At 44.1% G+C, this 7261-nt stretch overlaps 1 long non-coding RNA gene across 1 annotated transcript; it reads right to left on the reverse strand.

Moving 5' to 3' along the window:
• Positions 1 to 3745: 3745 nt before the first annotated feature.
• On the reverse strand, positions 3746 to 6619 carry LOC116660749. Its single transcript, XR_004316357.1, has 3 exons — positions 6559 to 6619; positions 6088 to 6176; positions 3746 to 4855 (listed from the first exon to the last, which is right to left on the reverse strand). It is a non-coding gene; the product is annotated as an uncharacterized LOC116660749 (long non-coding RNA).
• Between the last annotated feature and the right edge of the window lie 642 nt (positions 6620 to 7261).

The following is a 7261-nucleotide window of genomic DNA, read 5'->3' on the forward strand; positions in this document are numbered from 1 at the left end:
GGGGACATGTTGGCCAAAGGGTACAAACTTCCAGTTAGAAGATGAATAAATTGTGGGGATCTAACCCTCAGCATTGGGATTATAATGAATAATATTGTATTGTATGCTTGAAAGTTGCTAAAAGAGTAGATTCTAAATTTGCTCACGACAAAAAAGAAATGGGGATTACGTGATGTGACAGCTGTGTTAGCTAACAGTATGGCGGTGATCACACTGCAATATATAAATGTATCAAATTATACACCTTAAATTTACATGTCATGCACCTTAAATTTATACAATGTTATATGTCAGTTATATCTCAGTAAAGCTGAAGAAGAAGAAGAAAAGACTGTCTCCAAATTAGATCACATTGTGAGGTACTGGGGTTAGGACTCCAGCATTTGAATTGATGGGGGCGCATTTCACCCTGTAACAGTTTCTTTATTGGATGCAAAGTCCGTCCGCAGCACACGTGCCCTGCAATGCAGGCCTAATAAACACGTCTGTCAGAATAACCAGGGAGCCTGGATTCTGCTTCCTATGGAGAGACCTGGATTGAAATGGGAAGTATCCAGGCAGAGGTTTCAGCTTGTGAGGACAATATGGGCTAAGAAATCTCCTTAATGTTTCTCTTCATACATGTCTGTTAATAACATATCTTGCCTTCCCTGGAAAAAAGACCACCCGCCCCCACTTCCTTTCAGGGTTAGCCACTCCTCACCGAGCTCGATGACCTTTTCAGCATCTTCCTTGAAGGCGACCAAGATTTCTACAACCCGTGGAACTCTTCTTTCTTTAAGCCTTTGCATTCAGAATTTGAGCCACATAATTAGCCTTTTCTCTATTCTGCACAATGTGGCACTTGCGGGATTGCTGTCTTAGTCCTGCTGCCACTGTAACAAAACAGCACCGACGTGTGGCTTATAAACAACAGAAGTTTCCTTCTTTCAGTTCTGGAGGCCGGGAAGTCCAAGATCAAGGTGTTGGCAGGTCCGGTGTCTGGCAAGGAGCAGCTCCCTGGTTCACAGATGGCCGTGCTCCTGCTACGTCCTCACCTGGCAGAAGAGCCTCTGGGGTCCCTTTCAGAAGGGCACTAATCCCATTCAGGAGGGCTCCACCTTCACGAACTAATTACCTCCCTAAGGCCCCACGACTGAGACAGGAGGGAAGTGGGCAGGGCACAACCATTAAAAGAATGACATAGCAACTGAGGATAGGACATAAACTAGTTCAAACCTGACTAGGCCCACGGTGGTGGAAAATTCAATTCCAGTAGACTTTGAGACCTCAGATGGCAGATTTGACTTCCACTAGACCTTGAGCATCATTATATGCTCATTGTAATATATTAGCATGCTAAATGCCACTCCTACAGGTGCCATGACAGTTCTGAGGCTGGCCATAAAAAGCCCAAAAGTGGGCAGTGGCCCAATGGCTGGGAATCCTTGCCCCTTCCCCCAAGCAGCTGGAATACTCTTCCCATTTATTAGCATGTGAAATTGCTGAGCACATAAAGACTAGCCACCCCCACACCTCGCGGCCAATTTCAGCTCCTAGGAGACCCATGCCCTGGAGCCACCTCTTGCCTCTCGTCACTCTCTCTCTTGCCTGCTGAGATGGCCCACACTCTGTCTATGGCGTGTGAATCTACGTTTACTTTAAACTAAACACCTCTGGTTAAAAATGGGTGGAGGACCTGATAGACGTTTTTCCAAAGAAGGAATTCAGGTGGCCAAGAGGTACTTGAAAGATGCTCAACGTCACTAGTCATGAGAGAAACGTAGGTCAAAACCACAGTGAGATACGTCACTTCACTCCTGTCAAAATGACTATCATCAAAAAGACAAGAAAGAGCAAGTGTCGGCTGAGGATGCGGAGAGAAGGGAACCCTCGTGCGCTCTGGGTGGAAATGTAGATTGGTGTGTTTTTCACCTGTGGTTGTGAGGGAATTTGGTCTATAACTTGATTTTCTCAGAACGTCTTTGTCTGGGTTTGTTATAGGGCAATACTGGCCTCATAAAATGAGTTGGGAATTGTCCCCTAGTTTTATATTTTCTGAAAAATTTTATTTCCTCAGATGTTTGGTGGAATTCACTCGTGATGCTGTCAGGGCCTGGGGTTTTCTTTGTGGGAGATTTTAATTCTGGATTTAAATTTTAATTCCTTTATAGATATAGGGCTGTTCAAATGATCTGTTTCTTCTAGGGTGAGCTTTCGTAGTTTATGTCCTTCAAGGAATTGTTCTATTTAATTTGTCACATTCATTAGCAGAAGTTTTCCGTAACGCGTCGTTATTTTACGTTTTGAGTCCATAGGATCTGTGATGATGTCTCCTCTTTGATTCCTGATATGGATAATTTATGGCTCCTGTCTTTTTTTCCTCCATCAGTCTAGCTAGACATTTATTAGTTTTTTCATTGTCAAGTGTTTTTTCTGCATTTCTGCCATGATCACTTTGTTTTTCTTTTTCAGTCGGTTAGTACAGAGAATTACATGATTTTCAAATGTTAAATCCACCCAGCAGTTCTATTTGAATGGCCCACTGATGACAGACCCTCTGCCTCTGCTTATTTCTTGGCCTTTGTAAACACTACCAAAGATTTTGGCCATTTTGCATCAACAGCAGCTTTAATTTGGGGTCTCGAACCCTTTCCACAGTTGTGCGCACAGAATCTTTCCAATAAGATGAAAGATTTAGCTGTTAAAATTATGTCATTGTTGAGCAAAGAAGACTGACTAAAATGAAAAGAAAAATTTTGTTCAGCAAGGAAGACTGATTAAAATGAGAGGAAAAGTGTTTCTCATGTCATAGGGTTTCCTCCTCTGCCCTACTGCGTACATCGGTAGCTCAGTGGAGAGCGGTAGGGACACCGACTTGGACACGGAACCATGCAGCTTTTACAAGTACGGGGTTTAATGAAAGACAATCTTCTTGGATCCCCAAAAAGAAGACTAATTTATTGCATCTCTAAGTAATTTTTAAGGCAATGGGGAAGTGCTACATCAAACATCAATTATCTACACTTCAAAAGTCCGTTTATGTCTCAGGAACAGCTCAAACAGGTCCACTGGATGGACTGAGTGCTTTGAATGGCAAATAGAAGGAATGAGGTTGCAATTTGACAATCTGGAGAAAAACAATTATCCTGGCTCCTAGGCTTTATACGAAGTATTTCCTTACAGATGAATAGATTTGTTGAAATGGATGAATCTTCTGTGAACCATTTAATCCTGTCCCCACAAACAGGCAACATTTGCATAAATAATTTTAAGCATTCATGCTCAGTATCTACTTCAGTGCTGAACACATAAGAAATCATCTTCAATAAACCTTCCTGAATTGGATTGATCCTGCTGTTAACTCTTCCCAGGGCGAAACGGTAAGGAGTTACACACGTTTCTTCAGCACCCTCTGTAGAAAACTGAATGGCTTTCCCCTGTGCTAGCCTGCATGCCTCTGTGCATGTCGGGGTGGTGTGCTATGAAGTGCTTAACAACCAGCTCATCAAGAAAAAAAAATGGTAGCATGTACTGATCTGTGGCTTAATTAAGCTACAATCTTGATTTCACCGAATAGTATTTCCACTGTATAAATACAGTGGACATAAATAATTTTAAGAACAAAGATAATAGTAAAGTGTAATCAAAGAGTTAGGAAGCGGAGTTCTGAGACATTACTTTTACTTACAAAGTAATTTATTTCATTGTAATTTCATGTAAGATTATTTTAAATGATGCTTGCTCAAGAACAGGCTTATGAAATTCCTGCCAATGTAACTGTTGGCTCTGCGCGTCCGCCCAGCCCACCCCTGTGAGCAGCCCTGGTTGAGTTCTCTAAGGAGACGAAAACCCAAAACCCAAACCAAGAGCAGGCCACCACGTTCCTCGATGTCAGCTGTAAGCGTCCAGAACTGACAATGACTTTCTGGCGAAAGGGCAGACGCAGTTCATAGCTGAGGGTACCTCGTTTCCCGAGCCTCACTTTCTTGACTGGGAACATGAGAGCAGAATTATTTCAGGAGCTCTCAGAAGTGGGGGCCTGGGGTCCCATCCTGCGCGGTCCTGGAGAGAAGTCGCCTGTCTCTCTGCTCAGCACACGCTCGTCAGATGCGCTGGAGGAGCAGGGGCTTCTGAGCAACAAGCCCGCTCGGCCTGACAGCCTGCGTTTTGTGCAGCAGCTTGTAAAACCTCCTGGAGCGTGTGCTCTTTAAGCCCCAGGGATCACGTCCATGACCCAGTCAGATTCCCTCAAGCCCTTCTCTTCCTTGGCACACGTAGTAACTTCCCTCTTCTCCGTCCAGATTCACCCATCACCCTTTTCTACCTTGTTCTCTGAGCCAAGAGATGGACAGGCGTGAACTCCACACAGTGGTTTCCCGCGGGGTTCTGCGCCATCTGCTTCTTGTCTGTATGGATGCTAATGGCTTCCCCTTCATGATTAGAGCGGCCGCCATCAGTCCTCTGGGTCTCTGTCTCCTCCTCTCAAAAAAGTACCTTGAAATGGAAGTTCAGCCTCCTTAACTTCCTCCTCCAATTCTTTATCAAAATTTACTGTACGGAGGGGTTTCTGCAAATCACTACGTATGATTTGCAAACACAGGAACATAAAATCATCATGAAGTCTCAATGAATTCAATAAACTGTATTATTAGAAAAAGGACAGTAGACACAGAAAAGTCTTTTGAAAAAAATCCAACACACTTCATAATTAAAATTCTCAGTGAACTAGGATCAGAAGGAAACGTGTTCACCTGATGGAGGCAAAATCCCCACAGCTCACAGCTACTCGGGGGTGAAAGATAGAACGCTTTTCCTCTGAGATCAGGAACAGGAGGAAGATGCCCGCCCTTTGCCGCTTCTGTTTAACATCGTCCTAAAAGGCAACGAGTGAAAAACAAAACAAAATAAAAGAGTATCTAGATTGGAAGGGGAAAAGGTAACGTGTCTCTATGCAGAGGTGACATGACCTTGTACACAGAAAAGACTCACTGGGAACTCTTTTACAGCTGAGGGTGCAGACCTCAGAAGCCAACTCCGCTTTTCCTCAGGAAAGAACATTCCTTTAACCTGAAAGTCTAAAGGATCGAGTCAGCCTGCTAAGTGTCCCTCAGGCTCAAGTGACATTCTCTGAGCACCTCCCTGCTGGATAGGGTTTGAACTCTCCAATTTCTTCCAAGTTCTTCTTCTCAAACGGAACCGTGCGCATCCTGCAATGTGTGCTTAGTGACCACGTGTGTCTGAAGGCACAGATTAAGTGGAGAGTACCGCCCTGGAGCATCGCTGTCTGGGAAGGCACTTTTCAGGGGAAAGTATTACTCTAACATGAAAACACACGTTAAGTCAAGTAGTTATGAGGCACAGGGCGTTGTGCACATAAAAGCCGGGGGTGGGGGTGGGCCGGCACTGAGCACAGCAGACCACTTCGGCCCAGCCCTGACAATTGGCTTACTGCTTACGACCACTGAAGACATTTCAACTGCGAAGTCAGAGGAGCTCCATTTAAGGCATCTTCACAGAGCAGCCAGCTCCCCAAATGAGTAAGCTACCCAACGGTAGCGTGCATTTAAGATCTCGGGAAACATTAACTAAGTCACCGTTAAATATTCTCCATATAAAGCTGTGATTCCTTTTGTGTGTCATTTAGCCATTATTTAAGAACGCCTGCTCACGGGGAAACGTTTGTCATTCCAATATTTAATTAAATTCCATTTCACGCTTTAAAGCATTCCTTGATTTGACTTGTCTCTATGCAAAAATGATCAGCCCCCATTTTTGCTTTCTAACTGAGTGGAACTATGCAAATGTTTTGATTAAATGGTAAACTAAATAGCTCTGCCAGAAGCAGCTATTTCCACAGGAGGCGACGCCACTGAATTACCCAAGCAAAATGGAACAATGCCAACTGCTGGCAGATGCAGGGAAACTGATACGTACTTCCAAATGCAGAAGCGACTATCAGGCAGTTCTTGCCCCCTCAACCCCCCAAAAAGAGGAAGAAATAAGAACAGCCCCCCTTCCCCCCCCCCAAAAAAACCTAAGAACAAAACAGTAGACAGGGTCACAGGTAGTGCTGGCCTATTTGCTTTGCTTTCTCCCATTTCCCACCTGAATTCTGCAGCGCAGAGACAGCCTTATTTCACACATTCCAAAACTTGGCTTCTAAGCTTGTTCCTCTCCGTTTGGAATTTGCCTTCCTATAGAAACAGTATAAAATTGGGTCACTGGTGTCTCTGGTCAGTGCATAAGAAGCTTTCCAATTCGTGCGTAGTTAAAACACTGCATTTGAAGTGGGAGGGAAGGAGGCAGGGCGCAGCCGTTGAAGGAGTGACGCCACAGTTGAGGACAGGACAAACTGATAAGGACAAAGATGGCAGAAGGTTCAACTTCTGGGAGACCCTGAGCCCCGTGGCACAGCCACGGGCGCCATGACAGTTCCCAGGCTGACCACGGAAGGTCAAAACGTGGGCAGGAGGGCACTTCCCGGACATCCCCGCCCCTTCCCCAAAGTAGCTGGAACAATCCTCCCACTCGTTAGCGTATGAAATACCCAGCCCACGAAACCTCACAGCTCCGCACCTGACGGTCGCTCCCTCTCTTGCCTTCTGAGACAGCCCGCACTCTGTCCGCGAAGTGTGTCTCTCTCTAAATAAACTTGCTTCCACTTTACCACGCCTCACTCTTGAACTCTTTCCTGTGCGAGGCGAGAACCTGTTCTCCCACAACACGTTTGCAATGGAAAGTGTAGGAAACAAACCGCAGCAATATTGGCAATTCAAACAGAAAAACAGTAAAAATGCAAACCAGCCCCAATGCCATTAACTGTGTTACATCTTCACTATTGAACATTCAGGTCATTTCCAGTTTTTATGGTAAACAGTCCTTAAAATTGATACAGCCCTGTATATATCTCTGCACTCTTTTCCTATAACTGCCCTTTTGATTCTGTAATTAAACATTTTTGTAAACAGCACAAGAAATACTGATGACACTTACGTAGAAAACCTGCACGACAAAAGTATCATAAAGTCAAAAGACAGATGATTAAGAAATATATTTGACAAGGAGTTAATCACCACAACATGCAAAAACTCTTAAAAATTGGTTAGAAAAAGACTTTAAAGTCTCAGTGTGAAATAGTCAAAGAATAGAAATAGACAGTTTTGAAAAGAGGAGCTATTAATAATCCACAAACATATGAAAACATGATTAACTTGACTGTTGGCCAGAGAAATGAAAATTCAAGTCATAGGAAGATACTATTTTCATCCAGTGTATTTGT

This window comes from Camelus ferus, chromosome 31 (genome assembly GCF_009834535.1).
Source record: "Camelus ferus isolate YT-003-E chromosome 31, BCGSAC_Cfer_1.0, whole genome shotgun sequence".
NCBI lineage: Eukaryota > Metazoa > Chordata > Mammalia > Artiodactyla > Camelidae > Camelus > Camelus ferus.